This window comes from Carettochelys insculpta, chromosome 28 (genome assembly GCF_033958435.1).
Source record: "Carettochelys insculpta isolate YL-2023 chromosome 28, ASM3395843v1, whole genome shotgun sequence".
Classification (NCBI taxonomy): domain Eukaryota; kingdom Metazoa; phylum Chordata; order Testudines; family Carettochelyidae; genus Carettochelys; species Carettochelys insculpta.
The window spans coordinates 9611190-9637291 of NC_134164.1; the positions used below are offsets into that span (position 1 = coordinate 9611190).

The following is a 26102-nucleotide window of genomic DNA, read 5'->3' on the forward strand; positions in this document are numbered from 1 at the left end:
CTAGGGGACACCAAATGAAATTGATGGGTAGTAGGTTCAAAACTAATAAAAGGAAATTTTTCTTCACACAGCGCACAGTCAACCTGTGGAACTCCTTGCCCGAGGAGGCTGTGAAGGCCAGGACTCTATTAGGGTTTAAAAAAGAGCTTGATAAATTTTTGCAGGTTAGGTCCATAAATGGCTATTAGCCAGGGATAAAGTATGGTGCCCTAGCCTTCAGAACAAGGGCAGGAGATGGATGGCAGGAGATAAATCACTTGATCATTGTCTTCTGTTCTCCTTCTCTGGGGCACCTGGCATTGGCCACCGTCGGCAGATGGGATGCTGGGCTCGATGGACCTTTGGTCTGACCCAGTATGGCCATTCTTATGTTCTTATGTTTTCACTGTATCTTGCTAAACATTCAATATGTGGTTCTCTCATACAGTTTTTATACAAACTTGAAATTTCTGAACTTATAGTTGGTGGTAGCCATCCTGTTTAAGATTGATTGTAAAAATATGCCACATTTTAATTTTCTTTAATTTTTGATGACAACTTTGGTTTTTAACTGTAGCTACAATATCTTGTTGGCAAATCTGTCAATACTTTAAAAAATAATTTCTAAAACATCACAAATTATATGGGAGGTCAACTGGACTAATCAATAATATGGAAGCTCAATTTACAGCAATTCTTCCAGCCTATGTGTAAGTTACGTTGATTAAATAAAATTGATATAAAGGAAAACAAAGCCAAAGGAACAAGAAAAGATTTACAAATGTGGTTGTGTTGAGCTAATTCTGACATAGTAACTGACTTTAATTCTGAACGCTATCACTTCTTTATACGATACTTAAAAATACTGAGGCATTTATTACTTGGAAAGGTTACCTATATTTTCACCACACAATGTACCACTGAACAAAACAAAACAAAACATCTAAATTTGAGAGGTCCAAAAAGCATAAAAATATACTTTCGAAAAAATGTATCTGTTTAGTCTACACTACCACCAAAGCGTCAAAACCCCTGAGGAAAAAAAGGCAGGTTTTAATGTAGTCATGATCTAAAAATTTTCATAAACAAAACAGCAGAGATACACAGTGGATTATGCTTTTTAATTACACTTCGCTGCCAGGAGACGATAGACAGCTATCCAGGTACTCTCCAGGCTTCATTACTGTGGAAGGGGTATAAGTTATAAATAAGAGACACTTCTGTAAGAAATCTGCTTCACCAAGAAGAATGATTTCACTGAGTTTTCACCTTTTTCTGTTTTAATTATGATAGCTATTTCATGATTCTCCAGAGACTTACCTCTTTTTAAATGCTGCTTTAATCCAGAGCAAAGGTGGGAAACAGCTCCATTTGTATCAGAGCTATTACCACTGGGCAGACTGGATGTTTTAAGAATGCCTTTGGCCTCAATGATTCATTGAAGGCTCTCTTGATCTAAGGAACAGATGTCCTGATCCTAAACAGAGGTCTGTATATTACCTTTCAATGCCCTTTCAATGCTGCCAGAGCAACAGTTTAGAAAATAAGTGATATACAATTAATATTTTGAGACAAGTGGGTAGAAAGAAAATAAAGTCAAAGTTAGATGGATTTTACGCATGGCTATTTCTTGCCTTTTTGTTTGTTGGATAAGAAAAAATTGTGCCCAGATAGCAAAACACCTGACTGAAGGGGCATAGATAAAAAGCATGGGGCTAATCCTGCACGAAATTAATGGAAAAGAAATTAAACATCATGGTATTGTTATGTCTGTTGCATCAATAAGTGCAACATGTTATTTTCTTGACAGACCTCTCCCATTCTAACATCACAAGATTTGAAGAACCCAAGCCTTCACAACCATTACCCTGACTAACCATTCACTCTGCCACCATATGGTAGCATGGTTCATCTTTCTTAGCCATCCACTAACTCAAAAACCTCACAAGGAAAGCAAACAAGTTCTTTATTACCACATTCCATAAGCGGACCATATATAATTCATATGCAGTTGTCCTCACACAGCCACAGCACTCATGGGACGGTCGCCCTAATCTTAAATTTGGCACAGGGAGCTACCCCCAGACCTATCTGATTCTTACTGAATCCTGAGTCAGATCCCAATGATTGATAGGAACAACACTAGTTAAAAAACCTCAGTTCCACAACCCCAGCAGACCAGCTACCATCACTTCTAATCACCAGTCCCTCAAATCTATCTACAAAACAACCTTCTCCCCATTTTCTGTCAGATCCAAGTTGCCCTTCCTGTTCTTTCAGGACTAAATCTTACTCATCATCCTCCCCCTTTCACCAGTCCAACCTCACATCCTTCTACATCAGCCAAAGGCCACATGGGTTTAATAATCTAATCTAATCTAATCACATCTTCAACAACATACACAACATTTCAAATGTACAAAACAAAAAAACCCACAGCTCTTAATAGTTTCTCACATTCCTGATTGACTGTGACAGGAATAAAGCCTGAGCTCTTTTAGAGTATGCTAATCTTCCACTGATGCTACCTATTTGCAAAATATACTACTTCTTTAAAACATGATGAAATACCACCAGAAAAGATGGCTGTATTTCCTGATTTTTTTCAGTTTTAGACATAAAACATTGTTTCTATAACATCCAATTTTTGTTCTATCTTCTACGGATGATAGGCAGAAATGATTTTTGCTAAAAACTTTGAGGAAATTTTTTGTACTTTATCTGTGTAAACAGAATAATACACAACTGTTCTATCTACAATGACAATTTCCCTCTCAGTAATTTTTCCTCAGACAGCAATAAGCATCACAAAAAAAAAAACAGTTATCTATTTGTTATTGTGGTTCTTCAAGACGTGCTGTCCATATCCATTCCAATTAGGTGTGCGTATGCCACATTTAGTCAATAGATGGCTCTTCCTCTAGCAGCACGTGTCAAGTCAGAGGTGGAAACTCTGACGTCACGCCTGTATGGCGCAGCAAAGAGGGGCCTGCCATCCCATCACGTCTTTAATTAAACAAAGGGGAAGGCAGGCCGATTAACAACAAATAAGAGCAACATATCTCAAAGAACAGCAGTTACAAGAAGGTAGGTAACCATTTTTTCCCAGTCCTTGCTCATATCAGTTCCAATTAGATGATTGCCAAAGAGGTGGGGTCAAAGCTCATGGAGTATCTGACTGAAGCACCTCTCTGCCCAATGCAGCATCATCCCTGGCATGCTGGAAGATAGCATAATGAGAGGTGAACATATGTACTGCTGATGATTTTGCTGCTCTATAAACTTCCTGGATTGGCACCTGGACTAGAAATGCAGCCAAGAGCACTTGAACTCTGGTAGGATGAGCTGTAGGAAAAGGACACTGACCTTGGCCAGGTAGTAGCATACCTGGATACAGAATGTGATCAGTGTTCCCTCCAATTTTTTATGTCCCTGTGTGGAATGAGTTTTGTTATGTGCACCAGTATGGAGATGTGTGACATCACCTTATTGGTACACATACATTCATTCTGCACATGGATAATCCGTTGTGAGATTTGGGCTGATGGGTTCAGAGAGAGGGAACTCAGGGATAGGGTGCAGAGGGGCTGAAGGTTCTGACTAGAAGTATGGGCTCTGGGGTATAGCTGATGTAGAGTTAGGGGTGCAGGTAAGGCTCAGGGCAGGGCTACGGGTTATGAGTGTGAAGTCTGTGAATGAGGGGTTTATAGCATAGTGTGGGGCTCAGGACTGGCACAGAGGGCGGGGGGTTGATGGGTACTGGCTGATGGTACAGACTTGCAATAAGTGGTTTCCCAGGCTCCCTTAGAAGAGAGGGCTCCCCCCCACAGCCTTATCTCACCACAACAGCTCTCTGTCAGCCATGGCAGATCAAGTGAAGCTGGGTTGGGCTGTGGGTAGAGTGCCTGTCTCCTGCCTGCTGCAGGTCCATGCTTGGGCCAGTGGGGGTAGACAGCACCTCTCCCACAGCTGCAGCAGAGGGAACTTACGTGAGCACTAGGTGTTTCAGATTTATGGAATGTCTTAAGAAGCCAAGACTTGTCTTAACACTTCTTAGCCAGGAGACAGGGACCTCTACCTATACTGGTGATGTGCACTTTGGAAAAAAAAACGTTTAATCGACTTTATATTTTTAAAAAGGGACTGTGCTGAAGCCAGAAGAGCCTACCTCTCCCCTGCAAAAGCAGCAGTACACCATGATGTGGGGGAGAGGCATCTCTCTGTGTGGCAGCCCTAGGTCCCTGTCCAGGACTTGTGAGGAAGCTGCACAGCCTAGAGGGAACTTGGGATGTGACCCAAGGGGATATTTTCTGGGAGGAACTGGGAATTCCTTCATCCAGTCCATCACTGTAACGAACAACTAATTTGACTTGTGGAACAGTTGTGCACATTTGATATAAAAAGTAAAAGACTCCCAAACATCCAGGGAGCAAAGCCTCCACTTAAGGCTGCTGACATGAGTCTTACAGCAAAAAAAAATATTGGGAGAATTACAGCTTGTTGGCAAAGAATTTAGAAGCCACCTTTAGGAGGAACAATAAATCTGGTTGGAGCTGCACTTTGTCCTTGTTAAAGATGGCATAAGGAGGATCAAATGTGAGAGTCTTTAGCTTGGACACCCTTCCTGTAGAAGTTATGACCAAGAAAACTACTTTATATGACACAATAGAGAGCACGTTGCTTAGGGTTCAAAGCTGTAGGCAAAATGTAGTATTTTATCATTGTTATAAGAATACAAGTACAATAATGTTAACAACTCAATTATTTCCTTATAAATTCTATGTGCATCTCTGCTTTACCCTGCTAGCCACCCTTGCTTCTTGTTTGCATTACAAATTAAGTTTTGCTTCTTGTCTGCATTGCAAATGAAGTTGTGTGAGGTTCTTTTGTTATTTCTTTTGTAACTACAGTAAACCCTCAAAATACACAGCTTCAAGTTGTACATAACTCACTTTAACGCAAATTAAGCGCAACTTAAAGCTGCTCTGCAGCTCTCAGCCTGCCTAGCTGCCCGCAGACCCAGACACCATTTTCCAACCATTGTTTACAGAAATTTGGGAAGGACAACAGATACCCAAGGACTGGACCAAAGGAGTCATCATGAAAAGATGCTGGGAGGTGGATAGTGAAGTGATGAGAAGGGAGGTAGATGCCATTGTAAAGATGGCACTTCAGTGGACACCTGAAGGATGATGGAAATGTGGGAGGCCCAAGACGACATGGTGATGTACTGTTGAGGCAGACATGAAGAGACTGAACTACAAATGGGACAATGGCCAAAGACAGACAGAAGTGAAGGACTTCCACTGCTGCAATACACTCCAGCTGGCGTAACAGGCTTTAACTAACTCACTCTCCTCATGCAGTAATTGAGGCTCTTTAAGACGTGCTCCATGGGTGCTCCACTCCAAGTGACTGTGTCCCAGCACCATTAATCAACCAAAGAGTGCCTGGTTGAACCATATACCAGAGAGGCAGCCATGTTAGTCTGTGTCTTCGAGAACAACACAAAGTCCTGTGGCACCTTATAGACTAACAGATATTTTGGAGTGTAAGCTTTCATGGGCAAAGACCCACTTCACCAGATGCATGAGTGGAGGTTCCAGAGGAGTATGTAAAGAGTGGGATCCCAGTAAAAGGGAGAGCCAGAGCTGACAAGTTCTATTCAGTCAGGGTGGAAATGGCCCATTATCAGTAATCAAGAGAGGAGAAAAAACAAATCAGATCAGTCAGGGTGGGGATGTGGCCCATTGACAGATTCTAATGAGGAAATGTGAACGTCCAGTGCAGAGAAACTGCTTTTGTAAGCGTCCAACCACTCCCAGTCTCTGTTTAATCCTTGGTTGATGGGCTACGTCTACACTAGCCCCAAACTTTGAAATGGCCACGCAAATGGCCATTTTGAAGTTTACCAATGAAGCACTGAAATGCATATGCAGCGCTTCATTAGCATGAGGGCAGCCACAGCACTTCAAAATTGACGTGCCTCGCCGCCGCGCAGCTCGTGCCGACTGCACTCCTTCTCGAAAGGACCCCGCCTACTTCAAAGTCCCCTTATTCCCATGAGCTGATAGGAATAAGGGGACTTCGAAATTGACGTGCCTCGCCACCGTGCAGCTTGCCCCGACGGGGCTCCTTTTCGAAACGACCCCACCTACTTCGAAGTCCCCTTATTCCTATCAGCTCATGGGAATAAGGGGACTTTGAAGTAGGCGGGGTTCTTTCAAAAAGGAGCCCCATCGGGACAAGCCATGCGGCGGCGAGGCACGTCAATTTCGAAGTGCCACGGCCGCCCGCATGCTAATGAAGCACTGAATATGCATTTCAGCGCTTCATTAGTAAACCTCAAAATGGCCATGTGCGTGGCCATTTTGAAGTTTGGGGCTAGTGTAGACACGGCCATGGAGTCGAATTGCAAATGAATTGCAGCTCAGAGATTTCTCTCTCTATTTTATTTTTGAAATTTTTTTTGTTGTGGGACTGCTACTTTTAAATCTGTTACTGAGCGTCCCGGGAGAGTGAAATGTTCTCCTACAGGTTTGTGTATATTGCCGTTCCCAATGTCTTATTTATGTAGAGACTGTCCAATTTGGCTAATGTAAATTGCAGTGGGGCATTGCTGGAGCATTATGGCATATATTATTTGAGCAGATGTGCAGGTAAAGGAGCCCCTGATGGTATGGTTGATGTTACGTTAGGTTAACATCAACCCTACCATCAGCAGCTTCTTTACCTGCACATCTGCTCATATAATACATGCCATAATGTGCCAGCAATGGCCCACTGCAATTCACATTGGCCAAACTGGACAGTCTCTACATAAAAGAATAACTGGACATAAATCAGACATTGGGAATGACAACATACACAAACCTGTAGGAGAACATTTCAATCTCCCTGGACACTCAGTAACAGATTTAAAAGTAGCACAGTGATCGGAATAAGGAGATTTTAAAAGGTGAGGATCCTTTCGAAAAGGACCCCCATTGTAGATGCACTGAGCAGCACGCTTTCAAAAGCAGAGCCAGAAGTGTCCTAACACTAATGAGGCTCTGAATATTCAATTCAGGTCCTCATTAGTAACCTTCAAAATGTGGCTATTTCGAAGATTTGTGCCCCTGTAGACGCAGCCAAAGCAGGACTTAACCTTTGCAGGAGATTTATGTTCTGGATCTAGTCACCTGACTGAATACTATCCAATTTCAATTTGGAAATCACCGCTTGAATACAGCGGCACCCTTTAAGACAGAGTCTAAATTGCCGAGAGAGACTGTGGCATCTCTAACATTGACAATTCTGGATTGAGACCTAAGTAGAGCGCAGGATCGGATCTAAGAGGTAAATATAACTCGACCACTTGGAAACAGTGGCCATAAAATAATTAAATTTAACATCTCTTTGGTGGGAAAGCATCACAGCAGCCCACTACAGTGACATTCAATTTCAGAAAGGGAACTACACAAAAATGAGATGGTGAGTTAAACAGAAATTAAAAAGTACAGTACCAAAAGTAGAATCCCTGCAAGCTGCATGGAAACTTTTCAAAGACACCATAACAGAGGCTCAAATTAAAATTTGTATCCCAAGTTTAAAAAGCAGAGAACTAAAAATGTGCCACCCTGTCTTAACAACCAAGTAAAAGCAACTTTGAGGGATTAAAAGGCACCACTTTAAAAGTGGGAGTTAAATCTTACTGAGGAAAATAGAAAGAAGCATAAGCTCTGTCAAATTAAGTATAAAAATATAATTAGGAAGACCAAAAAGAAATTTCAAGATAGCAAACCAAGAAAACCAAAAAGTAAAAAAAAAAAGAGTTTTAAAGAATATCAGGAGCAGGAAGCCAGCTAAACAACCCATGCAGCCACTGGGTGATTCAGATGCTGAAGGAGCACCAAAGGCTACAAGGTCATCAAGAAGAAACTAAATAATTCTTTGAATTGGTCTTCATGGCTGAGGATGTTAGGGAGATTCCCCAAGGTGAGACATTTGTTTGAGATGACAACTATTAGTAATGCCCCCAATTTATGACTCAGAAGAGGTTTTGGAACAAACAGATAAACAGTAACAAGTCACCAGGACCAGATGGCATGCACCCAAGAGTTCTGAAAGAACACAAATGTGAAATTGCAGAACAGTGATTTGTAACATACCCTTTAAATCATCTTCTGTACTACTGGACTGGAAGATAGCTAACATGATACCAATTTTCAGAAAAGGGTTCCAGAGGCAATTACAGACCAGTAAATCTAACTTCAGTATCAGGCAAACTACAGTAGAGAATTGCTGATGAACATAATTTGTTGGCGGAAAGTCAAAATAGTTTCTGTAAAGGGAAAGCATGCCTCACTAATCTACTAGAATTTGAGGGAGAGGAATCAACAAGCATACGGACAAGGGAGATCCTGTGAATATGCTGTATGCAGATTTCCAGAAAACCTTTAAAAAGGTTCCTCACCAAGGCACTTAAGCAAAGTAAGCTGTCATGGGACAAGAGGGAATGTCCTCTCATGAGCTGATAACTGGTTAAAAGAGAGAAAACAAGGGGTAGGGATAATTGGTCAGTTTTCAGAATGGAGAGAGGTAATAATTAGTGATGTTCACTAGGAGTCGGTCCTGGGACAAATCCTATTCAACTTGCTCATCTGGAGAAAGTGGTAACCAGTGAGGTGGCAAGATCTGCATATGATACTGAACTGCTAAAGCTGGGTATGTCCAAAGCACACAGAGAAGAACTTTAAAAAAAATCTCTCAAAACTAGGTGACTGGGTTACAAAATGGCAGATGAATTTTAAAGCTGATAAATGCAAAGTAAATGCATATTAGAAAACATAATCCCTACACATATAAGAGGGTGCTATTACCACCTGAGAGAGATCTTGGAGTCACTGTGGAATGTTCCCTGATAACAGCCACTCAATGTGCAGCAGCAGCAAAAAGAGCAAGCAATATTAGGCATCATTTAAAAAGGGACAGAGAATAATAGAGAGAATATCGTGTTGCTTCTATATAAATCCATCTTGAATACTGTCTGCAGATGTGGTCACCTCATCTCAAGATATCTTGGCATTGGAAAAAGTTCAGAAAAGGGAAACAAAAATGATTAGGGGTTTGAAATGGCTGCCATATGAAGAGACATTAGAAAGACTGGGACTTTACAGTTTAGAAAAAAGGAGACTAAAAGGGGTCATGACAGATGTCTATAAAATCATGATGGATGTTGAGAAAATAAGGAAAAGGTACTTACTCTTTCCCACAAATACAAGAACTGAGAGCGAGAAAATGAAATTAAAAGGTAACATTTAAAAATAAAAACAAAAGGAAGTATCTCTTCACACATCACACAGTCAACTCATGGAACTTCTTCCTACAGGACATTGTGAAGACTAGGACTTTAACATCGTTCAAAAATAACTAGATAAAAACATGGATGATAGGATCCTTCAATGGCTATTAGCCAGGATGAGTAGGAATAGTGTCCTTAGGCTCTGTTTGTCAGAAGCTGGGAATTGGCAACAAGAGATGGATAACTTGGTGATTACTTGTTCTGTTCATCCCTCTGAGGCCCCAGTCATTGACCACTTTCAGAAGTATTATTCTTTTCCCTAATATGCATTTGGCTTCACATCATGAGGAAGGGTAGAAGACAAAGTAGCAGCACTGTATTCCCCCTTCTTCCACATTTACAAGACTCTCCCAGGAAAAGTAATGTGGATTTTGTCAACTTTCACTTCCCCACCATATTGTAGATCTCACTACCTACTGCAATAGTGATTCCCAAATTAGGACTCTGCATGGGCTGTATGCAATCCTACAGACACCTAATTCTTCAAGTTTCCTAATGCACAAAAAGGTATACGCAAGCTATATACTCTATTAGACCTAGAAAGCCAGCAAGACAGACTACATCAAAGAACATGTATAATAATTTGTGATGTTGATAGCAGCCTAAAGTCTGGCTGCTCAAACTCTGCAGCCAGGTGCTGTGTTCCATCCCCAAGCAAACATTTTCCGACAAAACTGGCAGTTGGAAAATGGCACCCAAAAAAGAAGCCAGAAATCTCTGGAGGGCTGAGAAACAAAACAATGCCTGATGGGACATTTTCCACAGTCCCAAGATGTGCCATGTTCCATTCCAGGAGTCAGCAAAAATTTTATATTGGATCTCACTTTTTGTCCCGGCAAATTAGCAGGGCCCCCCTCCTGATGGCCCTGGAAGCAAGCAGTGGTCTCCCAGAAGTGATGCACTGGGCTCCCTCATCAACGGTGGCAGTGGAAGCCTTGAGAGCAAGGTGTTGAGACAATAGATAAATCAGCTGAATGACACGCTCTCTTTTGAAAATATCTACTTTTATTTTTAGTTCACTCAAAGAAGAGAGACCAGCGAAAAATTTTATAAATCATCTTTTTAAAATCGATTGGACCCATGAGATCATTTCTCTGACCCTGGCACTAAACAGAAAGAAACTGATAGTAACTATGCTAGTTTTGTAACTTACACTGCTTTCTATTGTGAGGGATTTTCAGCAGCAATCAAACTTTAAACAAAATATGTTCCTCTCTTTTCATATTAGATTCTCAGAAGCTTCGAAGCAAACCCAGCAAAATCTTCGAAGCAAAGCCCAGAGTGCATCAAGGAGTTAAATCTGAACATGACTTATAAAAGAAAATTAGCATTTGTAAAGCAAAGTACTTGTGGACTGTGAGCCCAGAGCCAATGCTCAGGAAATCTCAGCACACTGCTGAAGGGAGACTTATTTTTCTTGAGGTTCCCTGTTTGGTGGGAGCAGGGAGTGAGCAGCTAGCAGTTGCCGATCCAGTCTGGCCTGGGAACCGAGCTGTCTAGTCTTCATAAAGAGCATAAAGCCTGCCAGATTCTCTAACCACACTGTCCCCCAGCCGCTCCTCCTGGCAGCTGCAAGCAGAGCCTTTTGAAAGGTATGGGGCAGGCTGTGTGAAGCTCTGCCAAAGTTCACCTGAACACTCAGCCTACCCTCCCCTTCCTCCCTCATTTCCCTGCAGAAAGGTCATTGAGTCATTAATGAAGCTGCTGTCCTGCAGAAAGGCCACACCCTCCTCCCAGGAGAGACACCTGGTGTGAGCTGCTGCCTCCAGCAAAAAGGAAGTAGGATACAGCTCACTGTAGATATCAGTACAACAGGAGCAGAGCAGCTGAGGTAAGTCAATGGAGGCTGCGCTGCAGGGGAGTGGAAGGGGTAGTCCAATCACGCTGTGCCCCCTTACAAAATTTCACATGCCTCTAAGGGGGCACACCCCTGCTCTATTCTGTGTTCCCACAGCAACTGAGGGTGTCCCCAGGAAGTGTCAGATACCTACACATTGCTGACAAGGAAGTTAAAAAGGGGGACACAATCCACAAGTGTGAACATGCTTTAGCCATTTTTTTTTTAAAATGACTTGTGTCAACATTAGTTTCATCAATGAAATGTTGCAGTGTAAACACATCCCTACATAAAGATTTCTAACAATCTCTCTCTGTGCACACAACTAAATTTCCCATCTTGATTACTGTGACCTTCCACTCACTTTCACCCCTAACATCCATCCAGTCCATTCAAAATACAATCACTAAGATCATCTTCCTTGTCAGTCATTCTGATCACATCTCACCTCATTCTCCCTCCACTGACTGTCCCTTCTTTAATAAATCAAGTTCAAACATCCACAGTAAGTCTGCCATTCCCCACTTATCCATGCTTGACTCTAATCATGCCATTCCCCCACCAATGCCAGAAGACTTCAAGACCTATTTATTTCTCTCACACAATCTTCATGCTTTATGTGAATGGAAAGCTGTTGGCCATAAATCCACTATCTCCTAATTTAAATTCCTCTGGGAGAACCATTTCTTCTGCAACACATAAAAGAAACTAGTTAACTAAATCCATAATCTATTTCATTTCTTAGGAGTGAATGTAAGTGAATGCAAAGGATCACACCTTAAGAGGTTCTGGAGAGTGGAACAGAAACTGGGAACTGGTATTTTGGTAGAGAGATTCATGGAGTTTAAGACCAAAAGAAACAATTATGATCATCCCATCTGATCTCAAGCAAAACAAAGGCCACAGAATTCTACCCAGTAATTTTTTATTTTAACCCATGACTTCTGGTTAACCAGAGAATCTATTTGTAAATTGGTCTCACATCCTTGGTAAGTTGTTCCAAAGATCAATTATCCTCACTGTCTAAAATACGCACTTCATTTCTGGACTAAATCTACATCATCTTCAGCTTCCAACCACTAGATCTAATTAAATCTTTGTCTTCTGTATTAAAGAGCCCTCTATTATCAGATGTCTTCTTTCTATACAAAGAAACCACTCACCTATTAGAGGAAAAAAGAAAAGGGGGGAAAATGTCTAACCAAGAAACTGGAAAGAGGAACAACAACAAAAATGTTACTAATTAAACATGTGCTTCCTCTCCTCTGATGATTTTGGGTGGGTATCTTTATAAAGATGTGAGAGAAGTGATGGGTATCTTTATGGGCTAGCCCAGGGCTCAGCAACTTTTCTGAGGCAGAATGACGAAATTTGACCTTATGACCTCTGTGCATGGGCTGTGTACCAGTGATACTTTTTTAAGCCATTAATAGTCCTACTTACAACAGCTTCACTAATAAATAAAGATGCAATGCTATACCATTTAGGTGGTGGTTGGTAGCATTAGCTGGTCTTTCATTAATCCACAAGCAGCACAACTTTGAGCAAGCTCCCGGCTGCATGGGGGAGGAGGAGCAGGGATGAGCTCCCACCTCGTGAGCCAATGAATCACCTGTTGATTTAGGGGAAGCATAAGAACATATATTTGCTCAAAGCAATGTTCCATCTAGCCCAGTATCGTGTCATCCAGCAGTGGCCAATGCCAGATGCTTCTAAGGGAATGAACAGAACAGGGGAATTAAGTGACCCGTATCATTTTGTCTAATCCCAGCATCTGGCAGTCTGAAGCTCAGGGACAGCCACAGCAAGGGGTTGTATTCCTGACCATCTTGGCTAGGAGCCATTAAGGCATCTGTTATCCATTAATTCTCGTTTGAACACTGTGATGGACATCTGCCCCAAAATGGCTAATACAAAGGGGATGAAACAAGTGACGGCCATCTCCAGGTTCTTTAGAGTTGAGTCAGGGTCAGGACCAAGATTAGTGGGTGGGTTCAACTACCCACATCCTATACTCACTGCTGACAAAGTAATTGGACTGTGAACTGTGATACTGTCTCATGGAAAGGGAAGCAGGAGGGGACATGGAGTGTGAAAAAGCCAAGGGGCTGTGTCACCCACTCTTGCAAGTGATGTGGGTCGTTGGAGCAGAAGTGATGGTAGCGAGACAACAACAGAAGATGCACTGACATACAACGCTAATCCCCGGGACAGACAAGAGGAGCCACTACAGTGGTGAGAGTCAAACCCCATCGGAAATCCAGTTTTACTTTTGGCTATCACAACATTCGCTTTCAAAAATTCCACACGCAGACCATGTATCGTGTGAAGAAGTGCCTCTTTGTTTGTTTGTTTCAAATGTGCCGTCTATTAATTTCATGAAGTAACTCCAATTCTTATGTTACATAAAGAGCTAAAAAACATTTCCATATTCACTCTTTCCACACCATTCATGATTTTATATCCTATGACATTCCCCAGCTTCATCATCTATTTTCCAAGTTGAAGTATCCCAGCCTTTTGAATCTCTCCTTATATGTAAGCTGTTCATTTTTCATAGACTCATAAGATTAGAAGGTCCCTCAAGGGTCATCTGGTCTAACCTTCTGCTAAGATACAGGATTTGGTGGCTAAACCATCAAAAACAGAAGGCTATCCAGCCTCTTTGAAAACCTTCAATAAAGAAGCGTTCACAAGCTCCCAATGCACTATCTTCCATTGTACTCCTCTTTTTATAGCTAGGAAGTTTTTCCTAAAATTCAAACTACAGCATAACAGATAGAGGTTGAACCCATCACTTCTAGTCTTGCCCTCTGTAACAAAAGAGAACAACTTTTCTCCATGTCTTTTATGGCAGCCTTTCATGTCTCTGAAGACTGCTATCATATCCCCACTTACTCTACTCTTTTCCAACTAAACATTCCCATTTCCTTGAGCCTTTGCTCATATGACTTGCATTCCATCCCTTTGATCATCTTTGTTGCTTGCCTCAGGATGCTTTCCTATTTCTCTATCTCTTTTCTACATATTGCTCACCAAATTGGACACAGTATTCCAGCCGAGGTTTAACTAGCACCGAGTAGAGCAGCACTATCACATCCTGTGACTGGCATGCTATACTTTCTTAACACCACCTAATACAGGATATATATATATATATATATATATATATATATATATATATATATATATATGTGTGTGTGTGTGTGTGTGTGTGTGTAACAGCACCACACTGCTGACTTACATTGAGGTTGTGATCCACTATAAACTCTCAGATCCTTCTCAGTGATGCTTCTTCCAAGCCATTTATGCCTCCATTACTGTATTTATGCATTTATTTTTCTTCAACGAGTGTGGCACTTTACATTTGTCTTTACTGAATTTTGTTATATTACCTGCTTATAGATTAATACTCCAATTAATCAAGATCCTTCTGAATTTTAGCTCTACCCTCCAAAGTACTGGCAACCCTCGTTTCTCCCTTCCCAGCTGTATGTCGTATACGAACTTAATGGCTGTGTCTACACTACAAAATAACTTTGAAGTATAACTTTGAAAAAAGCAACTTCGAAGGAGAGCATCCACACACAAAATGCACCCTCCCTTACTTCGAAGTTAAATGTCTACACACAATTAGCCCCTACTTCAAAGTAAGGTGCCAGGAAATGTTGCAGGCATGGGGTCCCATGGCGGACAAGCCTGTTCGGGTTCGCAACCAGCCGACCCCTTAAAGGGCCCCTCCCAATATGCACAGCTTGCACGTGCTCAAGGCTGACAGGCTGAAGACAGCAGCAGACCACGTGCAGAAGGGAAAAGCCGGAGACCATGCCAGCCCCCTCCCTCCTCAAGGACTATGCCCTCTTGACCCTGGTCAGCCTGCTGACCATGCTGCTCACCACACTGTACCAGCAGCACGGGCAGGTCACCTGCCTGAGACCCAGCCTCCACGCCCTTGCCACAACCATGCTGCCCATCCCCTGTTCCCGCCCCCGAGCTGGCACCAATGCGCCTACACCACCAGCACCAAATGGTGGGACCGGCTAGTGCTGGACTGGAATGACAAGAGGTGGCTGAGGAATTTCAGAATGACCCTGCAGACATTCTAAGACCTCTGCCACTGGCTCACCCCAGGTCTCCAGCACCAGGACACCCGCATGCAGCCAGCACTCCCAGGGCAGAAGAAGGTAGCCATCGCACTAAGGCAGCTGGCCACCTCCGACAGACACAGATCCGTGGGCCACCAATTCCGCATCAGCAAGGCCACCGTCGGAGCAGCGCTGAGTGAGGTATGGCCAGCCCCCACCACGGACCCACCCTGGGGAGGAGGCAACTGGAAAACAAGCAGGGGGCTCCTGGTTGGGGGGGATGGGGACAGGGGGTCCTTGGTGGAGTGAGCAGGGGACAGGAGGCCTCCTGATCTGGCGTTCATAGATGTCCTCTCTTTCCCCCTGCAGGTCGTCCGAGCCATCAACAAAGTGCTCCTGTGACATGTCGTGACCCTTGGGGACCTGGATGCCACCCATGCTAGGTTCACGGAGCTGGGCGTCCCCAGTTGTTTTGGAGCCCTAGAAGGGAGCATGTTGTGATCCAGATTCCTGATCACAGCGGGGGTTCCTACATTAACAGGAAGGGGTACCACTCGGTGGTATTCCAGGCCCTGGTGGACATGAGGGTCCGTCTCCTGGACATGTGTGTGTGTGTGTGGTGGCCGAGCAGGGACCACGATGCCCAGGTGTTCTGGAATTTGTGGCTGGGATGCTGGATGCAGGAGGGCACGTAAGTCCCCCCCAACGGGAGCTCCCGCTTGGGGACATCAGGATGCCCCTCTGCATTGTGTCCAATGCTGTGTATCTGCTGCACCCATGGCTCATGTGGCCCTATACGGGACAGACCACGCCAGCCCATGACATCTTTAATGGTCACCTCAACCCTGCTGGGGCACAGTCGAGCGGGTGTCCAGGAGGCTGAAGGGGAGGTTTCACAACCTCCTCACCAGGCTGGACGTCACTCTCCCAAATGTCCCCATGGTCACTGCCACCTGGTGTGCCCTCCACAAGGTTGTGGAGGGCCACTGGGAGCCCTTTACGCAGGGCTGGGCCACAGACCCGGGGGCCAGCTATGAGCAGCCGCCCACTACCCTGTGTGGGACGCCCTGTGCCGGGCCTTCACACAGGGCCTGCCCTCACTCACCCCCAGCCACACACTGCACCACATGCCACACCACCCCCGCACCCCTCACACTCCCACAGGAACCACCAGGGACACAGGGTTAGGGTGGGAATAACACACTTTAATGGGGGAAATAAAGTATTTTACAACATGGAACAGAACATGGTAATCTTTGGTGTGCATGGGCGGAAACAGTTGGCAATGGGGAGGCGGGGACTCAGGTGGGGAATCGAACTGGGAGGCGGCTTGGGTGGGGGACCAAACTGGGAGGGGGGCTGGGATGGGAGTAGGGTCAGTCGGCCGGAGGTGTGGGGGGCCAGGAGCCACATTGGCCACAGCCGCCTCTACCACCCTGGGCCCAGAACCACGGAAAGGTAGGGCTGAGGTGGGGGTACTGCAGGCTCTGCCCCTACAAGGTGTGCAGAAAGAGACACTGGGGCTGGGCCAGGTGTGCCAGCCTTGGTCAGCAGCCACCAGGCCAGATCGAAGCGCTCGGCCAGTGTCAGGTCTATCACACACTGGGAAGCTGCAGGAGGGGCTGGTGAGGGGGCAGGAGACTGGGCGAGGTGGGCAGCCAAGGCCTGGTCCACAGTGTCCATGCTGCCAGCCAGCCTCACCCACACTTCCCACTCCATCGCCAGCCATTCCCAGATCACTTCGGTCATCTCCCGCACAACCGCCGGTTTGGTGGCCACCTCCTCATCCCTACACTATCGTCTCTGAAAGGACCAGCAGTGGCCATGAGGGGATGCAGGCTGGGGCAATGGGGCAACCTCCCAGCCCCCTGCAACCACAGCCTGCTCAGCTTTGCAGTGGTGGCTGATCGGTGAGGGACCTGTGGAGACAGAAGGGGACAGAGGGACAGACCATGAGTGCTGGCTCCCCACCCAGGAGTGGCTGGAGTCCCCGCTCCCTTGCCCCCTGCCCCACTCCCCTGCTGTCCGATGGCCCATGAGATCCCAAATGCCCAGGGGCTCCCACTGGGTGACAATCAGCCTGTGCTCCCTCTCCCTCCCCCTCCCCCATCCTCAGATGTATGGCCTGTGGGGCTGTTCTGAGGGTGCCCTGTCCCTATCCCTTGCAATGTCCCGCTTGCCCCGAACATACCGGCCGTGAGACTCCTGAGGCTCAGGCAGGGCGGGGCGGGGCGGGGTGAGGCGAGGCGACACCCAGCTTGGTGCCCTGGAGGAGAGAGCGATGCACCCAGCTTGGTGTCCTGGAGGAGAGAGCAATGAGGAGGGTCCCATCCCTGGAGCCCTCATCATCACCCTTGGTCTCGGTGAGTCAGTCCCCACACAGGGGGCTGGTGGTGCCATAGAGGCCCGCCTCCTCAACGCTGTCCACAGGGGAGAAAATGGGGGGGGGGACCAGTGGTGTCCACAAGGTGCTCCGGGGTGGCCGCAACCCTCAGCCCCAGGAGCCTGTGCAGCTCCTGGTAGTGGGGGCAGTGCACAGGCCATGCCCGTGACCAGCTGGTAGCATTGCAGGCCTTTATGTAGGTCTAGTGGCGCCCCTTGACCTTGATACGGACGCTGCTGCCGCTGTGGTCTGGGCGTCCTCGGGCAGCAAGGCCGCTGGCCAGCCAGTCGAAGGACCTGGCTTTGCGCTGGAGGGCACCTGTTTGCCGAAGGATCTCCTCCTTCCCTCACAGAGCGAGGAGGTCCTTCAGCTCCTCCTCAGTCCAGGATGGTCCCCTCCTGGCATGGTCCTTGCCCAGGCCCTGAGAGTCCTCGGACCCTTCCTCCGGGGCCCCCCAGGGGGGCAGGAGGGTTCTGCTGTGCCGCCATGGTGGGTAGGGGCTATGGAGCCTGGCAGGTGCTTCATGCAGGGCCAGTCCAAGGCAGAGCTCATGCTGCCCCTGCTTGTGGCACACTCTCAGCTTCCTGCCTGGGGTTGCTGGGGAGCTGCTTCCTTTAAGGCAGCCAGCAGGGACCATAGGAGCCCTGCTTTGAAGTAAGGAAAAGTATGTCTAGAGGCTCTGTTAACTTCAAAGTAAGTTTGTAGGGTAGACGCACGCAATAAATATGTTCTATCTACCATCAGTTCTACAATAAAGATGTTAACACACCACTGAAGACCAGATTCCTATAACACCCCTCCAGATTTCCCTTCAATCTAACATCATTCCATTACTAGTTATTCTTTGTTTGCAGTTGTTTAATCAATTATATATTCACTTAACACAGTAAACTTTCATATCCACTTCTTCAGATCTGAAAATTCTAACCTGAAATTCTGAAAGCTTATGACCCAATAAATTGTTTTGTTAGTCTTTAAAGTGCTACATGACTGCTTTTTTCTTTTGTGAAGATACAGACTAACACCGCTACCTCTCTATGATTATTATTTCATATTCTTTCAAGTACTGTTGATACTGGGCCATTTCCACCTTGCTGAACAGACCTTGTCAGTTCTGGCCCTCCCCCTTCACTGGGACCCCACTCTTTAAATACCCCTCTGAAACCACCCTCCCCCACTCATGCATCTGATGAAGCGGGTCTTTGCCCACGAAAGCTTATGCTCCAAAATATCTGTTAATCTATAAGGTGCCACAAGACTTTTTGCTGTTCTTGAAGCTACAGACTAACACAGCTACCTCTCTGATACTTTCATAGCCGGCATTCTATTATCCAGAACTCTCAAATAACCAGAATTTTAACCATAAGTAAATTTTAACTGTGTTTTCCATAAGTACAATATAGTGAGAGTAAATACAAATTAAAACAGCAAATACAGTATAAGTTTACAGTGTATAATACTACCGTTGCTGGTAAATAAAGTACTCTTTAAACATTTTTGTTTGTACCTTAATATGTAATCTTGTTTCTCTTTAGTACTATTCATTACTCGGTATCTCTCTCTATTATCCAGAATATTTGTATGTCCTTATAGTGCCACCATTATAAACTACACCACTCTGAAACCACTCAGTGTAAAAAGTTGCCTGAAAACACTGGATAGGCAGCCCAAATCCAAGTTGTAACCAAAAGAAATTGGAGTGGTGGGGTACCAGCTGTCATCTTTAACTTGCCATTGTCTCTGCACTTCTGTCACTCTGATTAACCTGGCTGTGTACAGGGAGTTCACCTATACCGTTATAAAGTGACATTGACAGAAAGAGCTAATATTTCTAGCTCTACTGCAACCCAGCGCAGTGTGATCAAAAATCCTAATCAAATGGTTCTTTGATAGTTTATGTGAAATTAGTTTACAACAATGGAACTACTTGTGATACAAAACAATGATTATTCACATAAACCAGGGGTTGAAGGATGGGACCCTAGTTTTGGATTTATGCCATTTTATCTAATTATTCCTTATTAAATATGAACAGAATAGCAGTGTGTAACCGATTACTCTCCATCTTTAAAAGTTATGAATATAGGATTGTACCATAAGACATGCATTCAATTCAACATTGACTCCCAATTTTAACTTCAGCTCTGATGCCACAATACCACCAGTCTACTCCAAGTCACAGTTTTTCAGCCAAAAAGTCTGATCTTCCCATCAACAGTGAATAAGTGACAACTACCGGTTGGAATGTCAACAAGCATGATTAATCTTTTTTTTTTTTCATTTCTTCTATCAATTTGAAAAAGCAAACTACTCTTTTACATAATTCCCCAGCCATTAGCTCACAAAATGCCATCCCTATATAAACCTAAGGTCCCAAGATGCAAATATGTGCATAACTTTATGCACCAGTAGTCCCACTGAATTTAGCAAGATTATTCATGTGCTTTAAAAGTTAAGTAGGTGTGTACCTCTTTCCAAGATCAGGGCCTACTGATCACTATTTGCAGTTACTTCTTATTTGGTAAATGATGCTTATGAATTTTCAGAACTTTGCTAACTAAAAACAAAGTGGCACTTTCAAATTTTTAAGGGCCAAAGTACAATCTGTTAAGAAACCCCTCTCTTTTCTAGAGCCAAAATATCTTTTTTATATCAAATGTCTATGCAGACTGAAGGATGCCTACTACTACAATATGGTGGTGGATTTTAAACAAAGGCACCCTTTATGTAGTTCATGCACAAAATCAATACATTCTGTTCAAGCTTTAGCAATCAACTGTATTCCTGTGAGTGGAATATTGATTCCATTGAAATTATACACTCTCTCACATGTGGCACAAAAACCAAGTGGCTTCCAAATTTGAGGTATTTATTTTATATTTATACCATTATTGTTGAGAGCAGAGAAGACTATGTTGTCTGTTTACTTAAAGATGTATAGATTAAAATTTGATTTCAAAAATATAATATCAACAGAGAGGTAAGCCATGCTAGTCTATATACTCTCAAAACAAAAAAGCAGTCAAGTAGCACTTTAAAGGCTAACAAAATAATTTATTAGGTGATGAGGTTTCGTGGGACAGACCCACTTCTTCAGATCATAGCCATACCAGAACAGACTCAATATTTGAGGCACAGAGAACTAAAAATAGTAATCAAGGTTGACAAATCAGAAAAATATTATCAAGGTGAGCAAATCAGAGAGCAGGGAAGCAGAAGGGGCGTGTCAAGAATTAGATAAAGCCAAGTATGCAAAAGAGCCCCTAGCTCATTACAGGGGCATTTTTGCATACTTGGCTTCATCTAATTCTTGACCTCCCCCTTTCTGCCTCTCTGCTCTCTGATTTGCTCTACCTTCATTACTATTTTTGGTTCTCTGTGCCTTCAATATTGAGTCTGTTCTGGTATGGCTATGATCTGAAGAAGTGGGTCTGTCCCACGAAACCTCATCACCTATTAAATTATTTTGTTAGTCTTTAAAGTGCTACTGGACTGCTTTTTTGTTTTGACAATATTATCAGGCTTATGTACTTGTCTACCAATATCAAAAGAAACGTTTATTTCAAGCTGTATTAGAAACATGCAATAATAAACGCTGGCTTAATAGCAAGCGAAAGTAGCTAGTATTTTCAACTGGAAGTCTTCTAAAATGGTATTACAAACAAGTTATTTAAAAAAATTGAAATTTTGTATTGATTTAACACAGAAAAGGTCCCTTCCAGTTCTAGGAGATGTGTGTGTATGTGTAATTTTTCCACACAGGGCAAGTTTTCACTCTTCACTTAGGCTCCAAACTTGCATACTCGTATGCAGATGCTTAACATAACATCAGTGCTTTACAACCTCTCTCATTTGCAAAACCTAAAACCTTTCAGATGCACATGGAGGCTCTTTTGGAAATCTTCAACATAGTCTGTAGACCCATAGAGGTTCACAAAAAAACCCACACACAAGTTGTCACATTGGCTTCAGTGGATGTGGTTACACAAACAAAGTTACATATATTTGTAAGTATTTGCAAAATAGAAACACTGCTTTAGAAAAAAATTCATTAAATTTATATACTATATCCACTAAATAATGTATATACTTATATACTACATACTATACACTTTAGCACACTAACGTCTATGGCTCATTATTCATTAGCTATATATGCTTATTTCCCAATAATCTGAAACTTTAACAGGAGCTAATTGGATGTGTTTAATAACAACTTACAGAAACATGAGATCCATTGTAACCTAGATCACAGTAAACGTTATGAGTTCTAGTGACAGAAAATGCAAAATATGGAAGGGAAAAAGGCCGACAGGAATGGCTATATAAGGACAGCCATACAGCCAACTAAAAAACATTGAGTTTGTTTTTTTTAAACACTATGGCTCCATCTACATTTCAGCTATCTTTCTAAACAAGTTCTTCCGGGAGATCTCGTCTGAAAAAAGTTCTTTTGAAAGGGTGTGTCCACACACAAAAAAGCAGCTCTTTAGAGAGCATCCACACCTTCCCACTCTTTCGAAAGAACAGGCCAGGGTTCAAAAAATCCAGCACTGTGACGACTACTCTTTCGAACAAAGGGCCTGTGGAGCATCTACACGTGCTTTTTTTCCAATTTCAGATTGAAAGAGTGCATTGTGTGTGTAGATGCGCTATGTGTTGTTTTGAAAAAGGACCAGATTTTCTGAAAGATGTTGCTAGGGTAGACGCAGCCTATAGAAATTTAATTTCACTATCCTATAGAGCACTGTACAAACAAGTTAAAATAATACATCTAAATACAAGCAAAATTCTAAACTTCCTTGCTACATACCCTAAATCAGAGCAGGCTGCAGCAATCCTCTCAGGTCTCCATGGAGTAAAGAGTTTGGGATTGTGCTTAGTCTTGTGTACATGTTGCCTTTGGTATCTAGCACTAAGAGAAGCAAATGAAGTACTATTTACTGACTCTTTTAGGAGTAGCAATGAAGAGTAGAATACTGCATAGTATACTGGTCACCAACTCCCAAGACACCGTTCCCACAGCAAGGGAGACTGGTTGCTCAAGGACCCTTTACTAAGGAATTACCAACCCCCCTTTCCAGAAACCCTCATTCACCAGGCCAAAATTTGCCATAAATGCTGATTACCCCACCTCACAACAGCTAATATAAAATAGCTTCAAAATTAATTTGCCTCTAAATTTTACATTACATTTTATACACACTCCACAGTGGTAAGGTGTCTTTTGTCATTACAGTCAGAAAAATCGAGCATGGATCTAACTGGCAATTTTCTTAAAAAGAGATATTCTTGGCAAAATGCATTCACTTGCCTTTAGATTTTCACATTAGATATTTTTTTAAGATTTATGGTTGTCCTTCCATTTTTTCATCCAAATGCTACCATCATTCCAAGCTCCACCTCTCCACCTGGGAAATGATGCAAGTAGGATTTTATGGACATCTTTCCATACTGTTGCTCCCCATGGCATCTCCTGTTCTCCACCTCACCCAGTTTCATCCTTGCTACAACACACTGAACAGACTGAAACCTATGTTTCAATTTGCAGTGAGTATTAATTAACCATTTTGCTTCATACTACTCAACTCCCACCATTCAAGAATACTGGTTATTTTCGTCTGACTAAAAAGACACACACACGCAACCCATTACCTCTCAGCTGGCTTACCATATTATATTTCTTCCTGAACTTCCACTCAGAAATGGATGTGAGAATCTCTCTTTTTCTGGTAAAACATACATGTAATATAAACTTTTTCGTTTCTCCTTTTTAGACTTTAGCCTTAAATAACCAATCCAAGAATATCAGTAATGAAAAGAAATCCTGTTGTATTTCTCAATTTGTTCCATACGTTTTGTCTTTTTTCCCATATGGGAAGGATAGGAAAGGAAGATATTTAACCCTTGTTTTCCTTGCACTACACACAAGCGGCAGCTTTCGTGTGTGTGTGTGTGTGTGTGTGTATTTCTTTCACGTGAATTCTCTCTGCAGCAGCAAAGTCTCTAGAAATAAAATACACCATTCTTCCCCCACCCCTTTGTCTTGATTTTTCCTCATTGCTTAAAGGCAGGTTTGTCTCACTCAGTCTCATACCTAGCAGTCTTTGCAATACATAATTTATGAAAAACTATATAACATCAATGATGTCTATTTAATACCAAACTTACAGCTATTCAATCTGCTGTTTTAAGGTCATTTAGTTGATCTTCAAACTGAAAAAATACCTTTTGGTACTTTTTAGTAAATTATTATTATTGACCCCAACCCTTACTATGTTACTTAAATATATAACTATAACCACAGTATTAACATGAGCTTCAAATTATAGATTGTATATTGATATCACTAATCCAGTGGCCATCTGTTTGACAGTAATGGTACTATTAGTCTTTGCATTATACTGAGCTAGTCTCCATACTAGAGGCTCAACAGACAGTCCCCTCTTTATATTGGCAGGAAGGATCCAGTCCCCACGTGATCAATTCGCTGTCAATAGCACGCTATAGAGGTATTTTTGCACCAGTGCCTATTAACATAACGCTGTGTGGGTACCGTTTACCCACCCCCATTAACATGGCTCACTGATGTCTCTGGTCCCCAGCAGCGTCACTCCCATAGGTGGGAACAATGCGGTCCTTGTGAATACAGTTTCAAGCCATCTCTCAAAGCATTACAGACCGGCATTACCGACCCAGGGCGGGTAGGATCAGACCATAGCCATGCCCCGCTCTGCGCTGCGCTGCGCTGCGCTGCTGAGCCGGCCCCCCTCAAAAGCGCTGGACCCTCCTCCCCCGCCCCTGTGCGGCACAGTCTGCTTCACACACACACACCGGGGGGGGGGGGCAGGGGATGACTGACGTGATTCGCAGTGGCACCCCGATACCAATATTGCTCCGCACCTCGATATGTCACGGAATATCGCGACACACGCGCCCCATCGCCACGCTAAGTCCCCGCCGCACCACGCCCGCCTGCGATATACGCCAGCGTCGTCTCCCCCACACCTCTCCCCCCTCCCATCGACACACACCGCCGAATCCCTGTACACACCGCCGCCTCCTCCTCAGGATCGCCACCCTTACCTGCGGCGGCAGAGTCCAGACGCCGATGTGCGGCTGCCCTTCCGCCGACTCTGGGCGCCTCCCTCTCACCACATCGCTATGGCCCCCGGGAGTCCTCCCTGCCGGGGCGGAGGAGAGGGGCGGGCAGGGTGGCTGCTCCTGCCCCTCAGTGGCTCTCGCGCTCCACCGCCGCGGTTACCTCAGCCCTCGCTCCCCTCCCCCCCAAAATAATAACAACAATAGACGCCCCGAGGCTCCCACCCCGCACAGCGCGAGGAGGCGGGCCGGCGGGCGCGCGACGTCCCAAGGGAAGGAGCAAGAAGCCCCCTTTGCGCCCCGCGCCTCTGGCCTCGCGCCCGCTCGGCGCGCGACCGCGCAGCCAAGTCACCCTCGAGACGCGCGCGCGCGCCAACGAGCGAGCGCCTGGCTCCCTTCTGGGCTAGCGCACTCGGGCTTGAGGGGGGGAGGGAGGCAGGAAGCTCAAGCTACTCCTTGATCTCTCTCCCCCCGCCCTGCGCGAGCAAGGGGCGCACGCGCTCTCCCATTCTCCCCTTGTGTGCTGTGCGCTGGAGGTGAGCCGCGCGCGGGGCCAGGAGGGGTCTTGTTAATTATTCGCGATGGGCGTTGCTATGCAAATCTACGCTTGGCCTCGGCTTTCTGCGCCGCGTGCACAGGAGGCATATGTGATTCGTTGTGGGCGGGGTTATGTAAAATTTGCAAATCTGGTCGGTCTTCACCTCCTCCTCTTACTGCGTTGCTTTTGCACCTGATTTCGAGCTCTGCCCCGTGTCTGAGCCATAGCGAGATGGAGGAAGGAGTGAATTAGAGACTAATCACCTCTGTAATTACTCAGGTAATGGACCGAGATCTCTATTATGAGTCGCGGTGGGCTGAGGCGAGCGGGCGGACGCTGGGTGGACGCAGTGAAAACAGCTACGGGAACAAACATTCAATAGTAGGAAAGAGAAGAGTAACCAGTCAGCTCTGCACAATCTTCCTCATCAGGCGTCCGGTGATTGTAGCGCTTGTGATGTCCACGTTCAAGGGTCTGCAACCAAAATAGTGAGAGGAGCCAAATTCAGTTACAAAAATCAATACCTCAAGAGCTGCACTGTATGCGAATAAGAGATAGTACTTAACAAATAATGTCAAGCCAAACTTTTTGTGACCTGTTTTAAGAACAGGTGCGCACACACACAATGATTTGTATCAGTTAGAAAGCTTCAATTACTTTCACCCCTGGATTGGAAAGCAAATGAGGACAAGGAAAATGCTGCTCCTGTTTTATATTAACCCTCTATACTCCTCCCCGTTCCCGTTCCCGTTCCCGTTCCCAAGCTCCACCCGCTTGGCCTACAAACTCCCTCTCCCCCCACCCCTCCCCAGGCTTTACCCCCTTAGCCTCCGACC

General features: G+C 44.5%; 1 protein-coding gene across 1 annotated transcript in view; it reads right to left on the bottom strand.

Annotated features, from left to right (window-relative positions):
* The window catches only part of TANC2 (tetratricopeptide repeat, ankyrin repeat and coiled-coil containing 2), a 703794-nt gene extending 678602 nt beyond the window's left edge, over positions 1-25192 (bottom strand). The window contains exon 1 of the mRNA XM_074978796.1: positions 24714-25192. The gene's annotated coding sequence lies outside the window, so the exon portion shown is untranslated. The remainder of the gene's footprint in view (positions 1-24713) is intronic.
* Positions 25193-26102: the final 910 nt, after the last annotated feature.